Source organism: Pseudorca crassidens, chromosome 2 (genome assembly GCF_039906515.1).
Source record: "Pseudorca crassidens isolate mPseCra1 chromosome 2, mPseCra1.hap1, whole genome shotgun sequence".
Lineage (NCBI taxonomy): Eukaryota > Metazoa > Chordata > Mammalia > Artiodactyla > Delphinidae > Pseudorca > Pseudorca crassidens.
Window position 1 is genome coordinate 46,753,095 of NC_090297.1, and position 17,402 is coordinate 46,770,496.

Consider the following 17,402-nt stretch of genomic DNA (forward strand, 5'->3'; position numbering starts at 1 on the left):
AGCTGCATAGCACAGGGAGATCAGCTCGGTGCTTTGTGTCCACCTTGAAGGGTGGGACAGAGACACAAGAGGGAGGAGATATGGGGATATATGTATACATATAGCTGATTCACTTTGTTATACAGCAGAAACTAACACACCATTGCAAAGCAATTATACTCCAATAAAGATGTTAAAAAAAATTAGGCAGAGAAACTGATGTTTCCAAAGAAGACAAACAAATGGCTACAGGTGCATGCAAAGGTGCTCAACAGCACTAATCAACAGGAAAATGCAAATAAAAAAATAATGAGATGTTATGTCGCACTTGTTAGAATGGCTATCATCAAGAAGATGAGATAAGTGTTGGTGAGGATGTAGAAAAGAGGGAACGCTTGTGCACTGTTGGTGGGAATGTAAATTGGTGCAACCACTATGGAAAACAATATCAAGCTTCCTCAAAAAATTAAAAATAGAACTACCATATGACCTAGCAATTCCATTTCTGAGTATATAACCAAAGGAAATAAAAACAGGATCTTGAAAAGATATCTGCACTCCCATGTTCAGTGCAGCATTATTTACAATAGCAAAGATATAGAAACAACCTAAGTGCCCATCAATAGATGAGTGGATAAAGAAGATGTTGCATATATCTGTATCTGTATCTATATCTATATCTATTACCTATATCTATACCATACACACCAATGTAATATTATTCAGCCATGAGGAAGAAGGAAATCCTGCTGTTTGTGACACGTTGACCCCTAAGGGCATTATGCTAAGTGAAATAAGCCAGAGAAAGACAAATACTGCATGCTAACACTTATATGAGGTATCTGAAAAAAAAAAAAGTCAAAGTCAGAAACAGAGACTAGAAAAGTATCTGCTAGATTCTGGGGCATGGGAGAAATAGGGAAAGGCTGGTAGAAGACTACAAACTCAGCTCTAAGATGAATAAATTCTGAGGGTCTAATGTATAACATGGTGACTATAGCTGACAACTCTGTATTGTATAGTTGAAATTTGCTAAAAGAGAACTTAAATGTTCTTACTAAAAAATTACATATATATAGAAATATGTGAGGTGATAAATGCATTAATTAAGTAGATGGGAGGGAGGAATGCTTCACCATGTATACGTATATCAAATCATTATGATGTACACTTTAAATATCTTACAACTTGTCAATTATACCTCAATAAAGCTAAAAAATAGTCTCTAACATTTTAAATAAATGTTTGTGAAAAAATGTACAAATCTTTTAAAAAATATATGTAAAAACTAACTATATTTCAAACTTAAGATTGGTTCCAAAATTCAAACTTTTGTATTAAAATCAAATTGCTTTATAACTATATTTATAATTTACTAGAAAGATGACCCAAAAAACCCTTCTTTCATAGTTATCTTTTATTGGATAGCCCTGAGTCTCACTAAGGAGGGGCGTTTCCCGAGTTACCTTAACAAGGTGGGAACTCATAACACTTGCATTGTTTAATCTGTGTTCTCCACTTATCTTCAAGCTCCCTAAGATAAAGCCCACGTCTATCCTGTTCACCTCTATTTCACCATGTCTAGTATAATGCCTGGTACCTGGTCTAGCATAATGCCTAGCAATATTTATTTATTCATTCATTAATTCATTTATTATTAATAAACACTGGATGAGCAAACAATAGATGCATAGATTAACATATTCCATCAAATCAAATTTAGATTCTTAGTCATCCATTGCCTAATGGGTGTCTTTTCTCCATCTTGGTCACAAATAGATATTATCTCTTCAGCCCTTTAAGTGGAAGAAATCCCAGAGGATGTAATTTTTACTCAGGGAGCCAAAACAGGAAGGAATACATTAAATGTGAGCCATTGGGAATCCTGCCCACCTCAGGACATTGGTAGTGTTTTAATGAGACAGACCCATATCTACTTCCTTTGCTCCATCCACTTCCCTCTTATAGCATGTATCTCTGTGGAATCTCATTCTCAGCAACATGTAATGCTAGCCTTAACATATGAGCAGAAATAAAGAGTGACCTTTTCCAAGTTTCTTAGTTTCGACACTGCCCATATACATAGTGTCTTTTGTGAATTGGTCTTAGCCTTTAGAGGCACTGAGTCCTTGTTTCCTTTTTGGGCAACTTCTAAGTCATGAGCCTTGTCTTAGAAAACTTACAGCTCTTCATCTTATCATCTCATTTGATACTCCAATGGTCCTATGAGGTAAGAGACCAGATGTCATGCATGGAAAGACCAGTGAACCAGAGATAAGTCAGAAGATAAGGATGTGCATTTCTCTCTACTATTTATCAGCTGTGTGATCTTAGGCAACCCTCATGACACTAATAAAAAGCAATGCATTTTATTAGACTCAAAACCCAATGAATACTTAATGAGTGTCATTTATGTGCATGGTTCTAGATACTGGAGACACAGTGGAACATAAGACAGGTAAGGTCTCTTTTCTCACAGCTTTCATTCTAGAGTGGTACAGACAAACAGAAAGGTGACAAATAGATAAGAAAATTTTGAATATTAATATGTGTCATCAAGAAAAAATTTTTAATTAGTGATGAATTTAACTGTGACGAGTAGAAGTTATTTGAACTGGGAGGTCAGAAAACTCCCATCCCTTGAAGTGGTGAAATTTTCCATATTTGAAGAACAAAAACAGAGTCAGACATATGAAGATTCAGGTAAAGTGTTTTCCAGGCAGAAGGAACAGATATTTAGAGGTGATTACAAAAGTTCTGAGATGGTACAAGCTGAGTTGTGTCTGATAATTCTTACCTTCAGTGACTCTCAATTTACAGAAGATACATCTAAGGCCTAGAGCAGTAAAGTAGCTTGCTCAGAAGTAGAGGCTGAGATCTTATAAAAGGTTTCTTGTAAGAGATTCAGATCCATAACTTCAGACTAAAGAGAATAATTTTCACTGCTTAAATTCATAGATACCTTAGTTTAGACCCTCAGGACTCTGCCCCTGGGTTGTTTCAGTTGATTTCTAATTGGTCCCTCAGCATCCATATCCACCTCCTTGCCCCTTCCCAGCCCAATCCTACTCATCTTATGTATTGAAGATGGCCAGAGTTACGGTTATAATACACAAGTCTAATCTTGCCCCCCGCCGCTTTTTTTTTGCTTTAAACACTTTCTGTTGCTGCCAACAGCCTAAAGGTAAAGTCCAAGCCCTCCAATTCATTATTCAATCTATTCCCAAGATTTTCAACCTTGTCTCTTACCACCACTTTTCCTCACATTCTCTTTTTAGCCTCAATAAATAAAATGCCATGTCATTTTATGCCTCCACTTCTTTAAACATACTGTTCTCCTTTGTTAGTAAATTTTAATCACCTATTAATTACTCTCTCAGATGATATTTAGTGTGTAAAGTGCATCACTCCCTTATCTATGCCAGCATAACACTTTTGCTCTATTATGGTAGTTTCCATTTCTGTTTCAATGGGTTCATTTATTTGACCTGTTAGATTATGAGAACCCAAAGGGCAGAAAACACATTTTTTGGTATGTCCAATACTCATCCTTTACTTCTGATTTAGTTTTTGATTCATGGGTAATTTTAGAAGTGCATTCTTTAATTTACAAATATTTGGGAATTTGTAAAGCTATCTTATGTTATTGATGTCTAATTCAATGCCTCAAAACCAGATAAAATGCTCTGTATGATTTTAATCCTTTAAAACTTTTTTAAAGAATACTGCAGTAGTATGGCATATGTTCTATTTTTGGTGAATTAATATGTACACTTGAAAAGAATGTATTTTATGTTGTTGGGTGGAGTGTTTTATAAATGTAAATTGGGTCAAATTTCTTGAAAATGTTTTTCAAATCTTTTACATCCTTACTAATTTTCTTTCTACTGTTTTATCAATTACTGGGAGAGAAGTTTTGAAGTTTTATCAGTTTTGCCTATATATTTTGAATTTTTCTTATAAGGTACATACACATTTAGTAGTTATGTTTTCTTAACAAATTAACCCTTTTATTATTATAAAATGTCCCTTTTTATCCTTGATTATATTTCTCGTTCTGAAGTCTTTGTTATTAACATAGTCACTCCAGTTTTCATAGGCTTAGTGTTTGCATGGTATATCCTTTTCTATCATTTTACTTTCAATCTACCTCTACATTTATATTTAAAGTAGGATTCTTGTTAGACATGCAATTGGGTCTATATTATCCAATCTGATATCTTCCACATCTTAGTTGGACTTTGTTGGCCATTCACATATAATCTAGTTATTGGCAAATATAGGTTTAAATTTACGATAAGCTGTTTGTTTATATTGGTCCTGTTTCTTAATTTTTTTCTACTTTCCCTTTTCCTGAAATCCTTTGGATTGAATTAATTTTAGTATTCTATGTTGTGATGATTTAATTTTATGTGTCAAGTTGGGCCATGGGCTGTGGTGTTCAGATATTCAGTCAAACATTATTCTGGGTTTATCTATGTAAGTTCTTTTGGATGATGTTAACCTTTAAATCAGTGGACTTGGAGTAAAGCAGATTGCCCTTTATAATGTGAGAGAACCTCATCAAATTAGATGAAGACCTAAATAGAACAAAAGGACTGGCCTCCCTCAAGCAGAAGTGAAGCAGACTGCGTTTGGACTTCATCTACAACATTGGCTCTTCCTCTTTTTACAGAAGCTTGCTGGCCTTTGGACTTAGTCTGAAACATTAGCTGACCTAAGTCTCTAGCCTGCTAGAACACTCTACAGATTTTAGGCTTGCCAGCCTCTATAATTGTATGAACCTCTTCCTTATAATAGCTTACATTCTCTCTCTCTCCCTCTCCCTTTCCGTCTCCCTCTCTCTCTCTCTCTCTCTCTCTCTCTCTGGTTTTGTCTTCTTTGGTTCTTTGACTTTCTATGGTTTCTAGGGTTCTAGTTTTCATGTAATTTGGAAAAATTTGGGGAATAATTTCTCCAAGTATTTTTTCTTCTTGCAGTCTCTTATTTTGGATCCCCAATTACATGCTTGTTGGGTCACTTGATATTTTTCTAGCTGTGTTTATTTTCTGTATTTCTCTCTGTGTTTCAGCTTTCATAGTTCCTATTAGTATGTTTTCAATCATTGACCTTTTTGTCTATTGTGTTGAGTCTGCTATTAAGTCCAACCAATGACTTTTTCATTTTAGATATTAAGTTTTTGTTTCCAGAAGTTCCACTTGGATTTTTTTTGTATCTCCAATTTCCCTCTTTATTGTGTTCATATTTTCATACTTTCCTTTACATCCTCTGACATAAATATATATATATTTAAACAAGTTATATATCTGTTTAACAAAGAAAACATATATATATATATATATATATGTTTAAATAAGTTATTTTATAAGTATATAAATCTATAAGAATTTATTTAAGGTCCTTGTCAGCTAATGCTGTCATAGCTGTGATTTCTGAGTATGTTTGTATTAGGGTTTTGTTCCTATTCAATATAGGTTATATTTTTCTGCATCAGGCCTTCTGTACTAATTTTTTTATTAAGACTTTATATTTTTAGAGCAGTTTTATGTTCAAAGGAAAATTGAGCAGAAGATACAGAGATTTCCAACGAACCTCTTGTTCTCATACATACATAGCTTCCTTCATTATCAGCCTTCCCCACCAGAATGCTACAATTGTTACAACTGATAAACTTGCATTGATGCAATATAATCACTCAATGGCCATAGTTTATATTACAGTTCACTTTTGTTGTTATGGATCTATGGGTTTGGGTAAATCTATTATGACATATATTGATCATTATAATATTTTAAAGAGTATTTTAATTGCCTTGAAAATCTATATGCTCTATATTCATCTCTCCCCTTCACATACACCCCTAGCAACTACTGACCTTTCAGCTGTCTCCATAGTTTTGTCTTTTCCAAAATGTCATATAGTTGAAATCATGCAGTATGTAGCCTTTTCAGATTGGCTTCTTTCACTTAGTAATATGCACTTAAGATTCCTTCTCCAACACTCTTTTCTTTCCTTATGTATATCTGAGTTTCTGCCCTATATCGTTTTTCTTCTTTCTGAAGAATTTCTTTTATAATTTCTTGAAAGGCAGGTCTACTGGCAACAAAATCTCAATTTTGTTTGTCTGAGAAAGTCCCTATTTCTCCTATACTTTTGAAAAATAATTTCACTGGATACAAAATTCTAGGTTAGTGGGGTTTTATTCTTTCAACACTTTAAATATTTTACTCCACTCTCATTGTTTGCATGGTTTGTGAGAAGTCAGATGTAATTCTCATCTTTAGGTAGGTACGTTTTTCCTCTGGCTCCTTTCAGGATACTTCTTTATCTTTGATTTTCTATAGTGTGAAATGCTATATCTAGGTGTAAGCCCTTTTTTGTTTGTTTTTGTTTTTTACATTTATCCTGCTTGGTGTTCTCTGAGCTTCCTGGACCTGTGGTTTGGTATCTGACATTAATTTGGGGAAAATCCCAGCCATTATTGTTTCAAATATTTCTTTCTTCTTTTCTCTCTTTCTTCTCATTCTGGTATTCTCATTATGCATATGTTACACATTTTATAGATGTCCCACAGTTCTTGGATATTTTTTTCCAGTCTTTGTTCTTTTTGCTTCTTGGTTTTCAAGGATTCTATTGATATGTGCTCTAGATCAGAGATTCTTTTCTAATCCATGTCCAATCTACTAATAAGTCTATCAAAAGCATTCTTCATTTTTGATAGCTTTTTTTTAAATCTCTATCATTTCTTTTTGGTTCTTTCTTAGGATTTCCATCTCTCTGCTTATATTGCCCTCTTCTTGAATGCTGACTACTTTATCCATTAGACCCCTTAGCATATTAATCATAGTTGTTTTAAATTCTTGGTCTGATCATTCCAGCGTCTCTGACATGTCTAGTTCTGATGTTTGTTCTCTCTTTCTAAATTGTGTTTTTTGTCTTTTAGTATGCCTTGTAGTTTTTTCTTGATAGCTAGACATGACATACTATGTAAGAGGAGCTGCTATAAATAGGCCTTTAGTAATGTAGCAGTGAGGTCTGGGGAGAGGGGAGGCATTCTGTAGTCCTTTGATTAGGCATGAGCCTCCAGCAATTCATCAATTATTGTTCAGCTTTTCCTACCCGACACTAGTTCCTAGGCAGTATCCACTTGTGAGTCTGCTCCAGTAAGCTGTGACTCCCTGTAATCACTTCTCCAATCTTGGGAGAAGTGGTTTGTCCTATGTCCTCTCATCTTATTGATCCAAGAAGAGTTGATTATTCAGTCTGTTCAGCTTTTTACTTATTGTTGGGAAAGGAGTGGAGACTTCCAATCTCCTTCCTTATGGAACTGCCAACTAGAAGTCTGTGTACTTTGATTGGCTGATGTATACTGGGAGTGTCACATTGTTGAGTGTCTGGATTTGTTGCCTTCCTTTAAAGAATGTTGGGATTTATTCTGCAAGTGGCTAATATTACTTTCAAAGAGAACGGACTTGAGGACACGGGGGGAAAGGGGAGGCTGGGACAAATTGAGAGAGTAGCATTGACGTGTATATACTACTACATGTAAAATAGATAGCTAGTGGGAAGCCGCTGTATAGCACAAGGAGATCACCTCGGTGCTTTGTGATGACCTAGAGGGGTGGGATGGGGTGTGTGGGAGGGAGGCTCAAGAGGGAGGGGATATAGGTATACATATAGCTGATTCACTTTTTTGTACAGCAGAAACTAACACAACACTGTAAAGCAATTATAGTCCAATAAAGATGTAAGAAAAACAGCAAGCAGCTTTAGTTTTTGAGGCTTTATTTTTTAACTTTGTTAGAATGGATCTAAGGTATTTTTTCTCAACTGGACCATGCCTCTTCCTGGTCTGAGCAAATGGCACAGCTGTTCCATTATGTCTCTCCATTCTGGCTGTTTGGTACTTGAAGAGAGCTCATGTGAGCTCTGAGAATTTTGCAGCTTATACACTCCCAGTTGTTCTTTGTCCTTACTCATAGAATTGTATTCTACACATCAGTGGTTTTGTATTGAGAATATAATAAAAGGTAACATTTTCCTCTGCATAGCTCTCTACTCTCCAGGACTCTTCTTTGCAAATTTCAGTCTTCTTTATTGGAAGAGTTGTTTTACAGTTCCTAAATATGAAACATTTTTTTAAATTAATTTTGTTCACTTTTATAGTTGTTTACAGTGAAAAAGTAAATCTGCTCTTAGTTACTCCATCATAGCCAGTAGCAGATATTCAGAAATCACAAGCTTTTGAATGTTAAGCAATTTGAGTTAAAATAATATCTGTGTGATTTTATTTTGCATTTCTCTGATTATTAATATAAGTAAACAACTTTTTCTAAATTTATTGGTCATTTGTGCTTCTTCTATTCATATCTTGGGCTATTTTTAAAATTAGGGTGTCTTTTTCTTGTTGATTTATATGAATACTTTGAATATTCTGGTGCTAATTCTTTGCAAGTTATATTATTGCATATATTGGCTCCAAACATGTTGTTAGTTTTCTCACTTTACAATGTATTTTGTTTAATAGAAATTTTATTTTGTTTTAAATGTGGATAGCTATATTAATTATCTATTTATTTTTATTTAATACTTCTTTGATTTCTTCAAAAAGTTTTAGAAATTCACTCTTCATATTTATAACTTAAATCCACTTATAATAACTGATTTTGTGTATGGTATGAAGTAGAAAACTAATTTAATTTTTTCCTTCAAGTATATACAATAGCATCCATTCCATTTATTGGAATAATCCTTTTTACTCTATTGGTCTACAATACTACACTTGTCATATATCAAGTTTCCATGTGTAAATAGTTCTGAGTTCTTTATTATTTTCATTGGTCTTATTGTTCATGTGGATTTGTGCTAATTCCACATGGTTTTAATTACTAGAGCTTTATGATTAAGCTTCATATATGGAAGAATAAGACCATGAACTTTGTTCTTCTTATTTGTTCTTTAAAAGTTTCTTAGCCATTTGCATGCAGTGAAAAATATTGTTAAGCTTTGGTTTTGAATTTATAAATTAATTATAGAGAATTGACATCTTTACTCTATTGAGTCTATACAATCATGAACATAATATATATCTCCATTTACTCAGGTTTTCTTTATATCCTTCAATAATTCTTTATAAATTTCCTAATAATGGGCATGAATACCTTTTCATTAAACTCATTCTTTTTTTTTTTTTTTTTTTTAATTTGGTACATGGGCCTCTCACTGCTGTGGCTTCTCCCGTTGCAGAGCACAGGCTCCGGACGCGCAGGCTCATCGGCCATGGCTCACGGACCCAGTCGCTCCACGGCACGTGGGATCTTCCCGGACCGGGGCATGAACCCGTGTCCCCTGCATTGGCAGGCGGACTCTCAACCACTGTGCCACCAGGGAAGCCCTAAACTTATTCTTATATGAGTTAAAGATTTTAATCACTATTTGAATGGGATTTATATTTTTCTATTACATTTTTCTGATTGTTGCACTTGTACAGAAGTGATTTTTGTTATTTATCTTACATTTACTATCTTTGCTAAATTATTTAGTTATCTAATGTAGTGTCTATGGATCTCTTGAGAGTTTTTGCAAGACGATTATATTGTCTACAAATAAGGACAGTTGTCTCTCTTCCTTTCTAATTTGTATTCCTATTTTTTTTCATTTTCTCTTTTAATCATATTGTGGAGGACTCTTTACTACAACATGGATTAGAAACAGAAATAGTTCTATTGTTTCACCATCAAGCATGATGTTAGGTAAGTTCTGATAGATACTTTCATCAGATTAAGGAAGTTACTTTCTAATCAGAGATGATTAGGAGTTTTTTCATTTTGAGTGAACATTAAACATTTATTCTACATCTATTGAGATGATTGTTTATTATTTTTCTCTTATAATATATCAACGTAGTATACTGTATAATAGATTTTCTTTTTTTAATTAATTAATTTATTTATTTTTGGCTGCATTGGGTCTTTGTTGCTGTGCGTGGGCTTTCTCTAGTTGTGGCGAGGGAGGGCTACTCTTCATTGTGGTGTGTGGGCTTCTCATTGTGGTGGTTTCTCTTGTTGTGGAGCACAGGGTCTAGGCATGTGGGCTTCAGTAGTTGTGGCTTGTGGGTTCTAGAGCGCAGGCTCAGTAGTTGTGGTGCAAGGGCTTAGTTGATCCACGGAATGTGGGATCTTCCTGGACCAGGGATCAAACCTTTGTCCCCTGCATTGGCAGGCGGATTCTTAACCACTACATCACCAGGGAAGTCCTTGTATAATAGATTTACTGATGGTGAACTGTTCCTTCTTCCTGAGTAAATATTACTTGCTCACGATGTCTTTGTAAAAAGAAAAATAAAACCCCTCAAATCTACATGTCCATATTTTATTTAGTATTTTTGGGTCTGGACCTGTTTTTACTTTATATAGGGATCATTAAATTGTACTCCAACTTTCTTTAATGCCCACTGGTTTATTTTAGATTTCTACTGTTCCTTGAGTCCACTTTGGTAAGTTATTTTCTTCCTGAAATGTAACCATTTCAACTAAATTTGCAAATAAAGTCACATTAAACTAATTCTGTGTAGTATTTCTTTATGGTAATTAAGTCTTTCAGAGATATTTGGGATTTTTTTTTACAGTGGTTTGGGGCTCTATAAATTTTTTTCATGAAAGTGGTATAAGAGTGAAAGCTCTACCACCCTTCCTTCACAACACAGCCAAACCCTGTGACATCTTCACATAGACTATGGCTGAAACTTCTATCCTGTGGAAACATGGCCTGATGATCTAGTAGTGTAGAGGTATGCACTATTGTCTCCTTTTAACAGATAAAGAATTTGAGGCTCAAGGAGTTTAAGAAAGCTGACCAAGTTTAAAACCGACTTAGTGTGGAGTTAGGTCTTTTTAAAATACACAGCTCAAGCCCTTTCCATCACAGTGGACTTTATCAGTGTGTAGTCTGACAGCCACCTCCAGCAGAATCACCTATGGCATTTGATTAAAAATTCTCATTCCTGAGCCCCACCCCAGATATAGAGAATCAGAGTCTCTGGGGGGTTAAGGCCTGAGAATCTGCACTGTAAACAAATTTCATAGATGATTTTTACCCACTAAATTTTGAGGACCTCTGTACCAATAGTGGCTTTCTTACTAAGCCACTCAACAAAGTAGAATACTTAACAAGTCATTTCCTACTGAATTGCCATCACTGGTGGCTGGCTTTCCTGGTTCAGGAAATTATAACCAAAGTTATAATGCACTTACTCCATTAAAAAGAAAAATGTAGTGCTGTCTTCATTGTAAATATTCAAAACAGGACATTTTAGCAACTGGCTAAGAGCCCCAAATGCACACATGGCACCAGGAAAGGAGTTGCACAAACTTGGGGTCATGGAAAGATTAGCAAAGGAAATGAAGTAAGAAAACGGTTGTAAGATTGAGACTGTTGCAGAGCTCTATATTACAATAAGAAATATTATACCAAGTTTCCGGTGAAGAAGTCTGTAAAAGTCTTTCTAAGTGAATTATCAGCTAAGAGATTTTTCTTTTTTATCTGTGGTTTGGTTTAGGTCTATCTTTTGCATTTCTTTTTGCCCTGGATTCTTGGAAGTTCCTGTATATTGATTTTCTAGAAAAGGATTAAAGAAAAACAATCTCTTCTTCATTCTTTACCTTTACTGACAATTGCCACCCTCTGTGCTCCTTCATTTAGTACTGATTCAACATCTTATTCATACTTTCATTCAGCAATTGATTTTGAGCATTGGACAATATGCTGGATGCTGCAGCCCCTGCCCTTGGAGATGCCATAATCTACTGGGGGAAAATCATAAATAATTACAATCAAAAGTTAAAAATGCTAAATAAAAAAGTGTTTCTCTGCCTGAGAGAATTGACATGTTTAAAAGGACTGGAGAGATGAATAAAGGTGAATGATTTGGAGTACTAGACTGCCTGGGTAACAATTTTGTCTCTACCACTTACTACCTGTGTGCCCTTAATCTATTTGTTCCTCAATTACTTCATCTGTAAAATGGAAACAATAGTAGTGTTGACCTCATAGGGTTGTTTGTCATGAGATTAAATGAGCTGATGTATGTAAAGTGCTTAGAATAAATAGTTCTAGGTATATAGTTATATATAGATGTTAGTTGTTACTGTTGTATTATTATAAAAGTGTTCAAGAAACACCTGTTATATTCCTTACCCAAAGAATCATGTGAACAATAGCCCAGAGACATGTGAAGGACTGTGATATCCAAGCAGTGACAAGATGTTCTGTGTGTAAAGTTCAAGTCTGCATTGTGTGCACATGAGTGTTGTGTGCACGTGGTTGCGTGCATGTGAGTTTAGAGTGTGGTCTGGTTGTAGGGGGAAGGATGTACCAGTGGACCATAATGTTGGGTAGCTTGGTTAAGACCTGATGAGGAAGGGCCATGAGTGACATCTGGAGAGGTAATATCTCACAGTGGGCCCACAGCCTAGAGTCTGGAACCAGATGACCTGGTATGAATCCCAATTCTCCCACTCACTAGACAAGTGGGCTCAGCCGGTTACTCTCTGAGCCTCACTTCCCTCATCTGTAAAGTGCAGATACTCTTAGAGCATCTCCCACATCAGCTGGTGAGGAGCAAGTGTATTAATATGTGCAAAGTGCTAAGAACTCTCTGCCTCATATATTGTAGCCTGGATTTATACATTAGTCGTAATTATTAAGAGTTTGCCCCTTATAACATAGGCACACACACAAAAAATCTACAGCAATGTTCAAATAGGGGATAATATGATCAGAATTTTCATGTCCCAAAATTAATGGAACCATAATAAATAAGCAAATAAACATAATAAATAAAAAAATAAAATAGTTATTTTCCTAAAGTGGGAGAGAAAAAAAAATCTTTAAAGATTGGATCCTCCTAGAGGCCAAGACAGAATGTGCACTCATCGACTCTGGGTTTACCCAGCCTAGGATTTGGGGTCTACAGTGCAGTCCATCAAGACTGCACAAACTGTGCTGTCGGACCCAGAACAAGGAAGGTGACAGTCCCACATTCCTCTCCGCTGGTTCCAGCACACTTAGTATGAGGGGCAGTTCTGGGAAGCATGCAGAAAAGGCAGAGGCTCTCCAGCTGTGCTCAGAGGAGAGCAGCCCAGACAGTGAGGAGGTTAGAAGCCATTTCACGACAGGCGCAGTGAGGGAACAGGGATGTTTAACTGAGAAGGTAGATTGGGAGGCAAGCCTGGTGCCAGGATATGATGGTCGCCCTTAATATAGGAAGGGTTGTCATGTGAAAGAGGCATAGGCTAGTTTTGTTTGGCTCCAAGGGATGGAAAATAAACCAAGAGATGAAAATTACAGAGATATGGATTTCTACCCAGCTTTTAAAAGGTAACAATTTGGTCAGCTTTTATTGATCACATTCAATATCTCAAAAACTGACCTAAATACTTTACCTAAATTATCTCAGTTAATATCATAAAACCCCATGGGTTATGTACTGTTATTATCTACATTTTACAGATAAGGAAGTAGAATTATTAGGTAATTTACTCAAAGTCACATGGGAAATAAATGGCAGAGCAGAGATTGGAAATTCACTTTTAGGAAACATGCAACACTGCCTCTGCACAAGCCATACAAAGTGGAGTGAGATGACTCAGCAGATCCCACACTTCCTTCTCCCTTCTCTCCTGCCATCAATGAGTTCTGTTGTAGGCCATTTCATACATAATTTCTAAAGTGAGGCCTTCCTTGTCTAGGTTAGTTGACCCTATTAGAGTTTCCTGTGGTACAGTGTTCATTTCACTTTATAACATTGATCAAACTTTGTATTACTTGTTAGTTTTCTACTTTTTACTGGACTCTTAAGCCATCTTGCTCACCATCATGTCTTAGTGCCTAGACTAGTGTCTAGCTCAGAGCACAGGCTCAGTAACTGTGCTAGTCAGAGTTCTACACAGAAACAGAACCAATAGAGGGTGTGTCTGGCTATCCATCTATCTTTATCTTTATATTTCTCTCTCTCTCTCTTAGAGTTAAGAACAACACAACACACCCACATTTCTTAAGTAGCTTCAAGAGGGGAAGAGAGAGAGAGAGAGAATATTTAAGGAACTGGCTCTCACAATTGTAGGGGCTGGCTAGTCTAAAATTTGCAGGGCAGGTTGGCAGGTTAGAAATCCAGTGAAGAGGTGATCTTGTAGTCTAGATTCAGAAGGCAGTCTGGAGGCAGAACCCCTTCTTCCTTAGGGGACCTCCTTCAACAGATTGGATGAGGCCTACCCATATTATGGAGGGTAATCAGCTTTACCCAAAGTCTATTGATTCATATGTTAATCACATCTTAAAAATACCTTCACACTGGGCTTCCCTGGTGGCGCAGTGGTTGAGAGTCCGCCTGCCGATGCAGGGGACGCGGGTTCGTGCCCCGGTCCGGGAGGATCCCGCATGCCGCAGAGCGGCTGCGCCTGTGAGCCATGGCCGCTGAGCCTGCGCGTCCGGAGCCTGTGCTCCGCGACGGGAGAGGCCACGGCGGTGAGAGGCCCGCGTACCGCAAAAAAAAAAAAAAAAAAATACCTTCACAGCAACATCTAGACTGATGTTTTACCAAACACCTAGGGTACTAGGCTAGTACACTAGTCTAGCCAATTTAACACAAAAATTAACCCTCATAGTAACTATAACTACTTTTTAAATAAATGAAGAGTAAGTTACCCAATACAGGAGATGTTCAAGTTAAGATGGGCTGAGATATTGTAAAGGCCATTTAAATATATGACCAAATTAGATTAATTTTAAGATTTCTCTATTTTCTTTATTTCATGAGTTTAGGAATGACATATCTCACTAGAGAATTTTTAGAAGGGGATAAAATAATTTTAGCATGATTCCAATGGATGCCAAGCTATTCCTCTTTTTTTTTTTAGAATTTATTTATTTGTTTATTTATCTTTCACTAGTTGCAGTGAGCGGGGGATACTCTTGGTTGCTGTGCACGAGCTTCTCACTGTGGTGGCTTCTGTTGTTGCAGAGCATGGACTCTAGGCATGCAGGCTTCAGCAGTTGTGGCTCATGGGCTCTAGAGTGCAGGCTCAGTAGTTGTGGTGCATGGGCTTAGCTGCTCTGTGGCATGTGGGATCTTCCCAGACCAGGGCTCGAACCCATGCCCCCTGCATTGGCAGGCGGATTCTTAACTGCTGCACCACCAGGGAAGCCTCTATTCCTCTAACTTTTATACAATGTATTTATTGTTATACATAAAATCCATAATAATCTGGATTTTTTTCTTTGGATGAATTATTCTCTAAGCAACTTTTTATGGAGTGCCTACCTATATACAGGTGCTATTGTAAACAAAACAAACAACAATCCCTACCTTTGGAGAGTTTATATTGTAGTAGGAGGATGAGAAGAAAAACGATAAAAACTAAGTAAACTACAGAGAATTTCAGATGATGACAAAGTACTATGGAGAAAAATAAACTAGGGAAGAAAATAGGAAGCACTGGGCCCCAGGAGGGAGCAGGAGAGTGCCATTGTCAACAGGGAGGTCAAGAGGGCCTCAGTAGGAGGTAAAATTTGAATAAAAACCTAGAAGAATAGGAGCCAGAGTAAGCCATGTACACATTGGGGAACAGAAGAAACATTTCAGGCAGAGGAAACAGCAAGTGCAAAGGCTGGGAGGCAAGCTTCCCATATGCTAGAGCAAGAATGACAAGAAGACAGATGTTGCTGAAGAGGAGAAAGGAATAGACGCCAAAGCCAGAGGAGTCACAGGGGCTAGAGAGTGTAGGGCCTTATGGGGTTATTGGAGGGTCATAAAGGCTTTGACTCTGACTCAAAGAAAAATGGGAACCACTGGAGGGTCTTGAGTGGAGAAGAACATGGTCTGACTTACATTTTTCAAGGACCACTCTGGCAGTAATATGGAGAATGTGGCTGGAAGCTACATATATTCTGGGTCTATCCAAGCAGTTGTACCTAATTTCCCAACCCTTAGTTTTCTACCACCCTCCCATTTTATAGGTTGTTCTTTTTGTTTTGTTTTAAACAAGTTCACTGAATTATAATTCTCATAAACTGCATGTATTTAAAGTGTACAGATTGATAAGTTTTGACATGTACGTATACCTGTGAAACTATCACCATATTCAAGATAGTGAAATATCCATTACCTTCAGAGTTTTTCATTTGGTGTTTTTATTTAACTAATTGCATGACACAGCTGGTACTTTAAAAGTGGGGTGGGGTGGGTGGTATGTAGAGTAAAGGCAGTGACCATTTGTTCTATATTCTTGGCAAAAATCTGGACATCATCCTATACAACTGTTAAGGGGGGTTTCCTCCTTCTTTGCTTACTTTAGGAATACCTAGAAGCATATTTATAGGGTCAATTTCAACTATTCTAAAACTTTCATTGCATTTTGAAAGGTGCGGCCTACAGTTCTGAGCAGAAAGAGAGAGTGACCCATGTTTTATGTGGCAAATATTTCTTGCCAAGATTGTTTAATGGAAGCACATCCAGTCTTTTGCAATTATTTTGGTCCTGTTATAGGGAAAGTAGGCTATTTGGTTTGGAATTGCCTACGTTTCTGACAGACAAATATAAGTCAATTAAAATGGTGAAAAGATGTGGTAGAAAGAGAAATTATTTCCCCTGCTGAGGAATAAAGACATTCCAACTTCTGCATCATTATACTTGGCAGTAATCCCACCCCCCTTGAAGCTAATTAAGAAATATCAATGCTTTGGTTTTGATTTCCTTAATTCTATCCTTGATTCTCTTCCCACCTCACCCCTCGTCCCCAAAGATCAATGTATTTTCTTACTAGGTGAGAGGAAATTCCTGAATAACTTAATAATATACCTTGCCAGCATTATCCACTGCACCTTGGAATTTCCTTCTGCCCAGTGTGCTGCCTCTCCAAGTCCTTTCTCACCTCAGTCAGATAATGCATGCTTCTCCCCTTACTCTGCACTGACTCCTCAAGAATCTCATGACGTTTATTATTGCCCAAATAGCCAAATAAGGATTGATTTCCTCAAGTCCACATTCATCCACCCATCTATATATTCATCTGTAAATTTTTTGTTCAGTAATTACTTACTAAATACCTCTTGTATCAGTCAGAGTTCCAGCAGAAAATACATGGAGCATACAAATTGGGTGATTTGAAAAAAAAATTTAATATAGAGATGATGTACAAAAGCATAGTGAGTGTAGGGAGCCCAGGAGGAACCAGTGTAATCCTGGATACAATGACCACAAGGTTCATTACCACTCCTAGGCCTAAAGGGGCAAATGGGGAGAGTTAAAAGAACCTGAAAGAGACAGGGAAAGGGAGAGACTGACTAGACAGAAACCTTGGCCTGTGGCCAAGGGATGCAGCCAACCGACAGCATTGTGGCTGGGAAGAAGCCTAGGGAATAAGTAC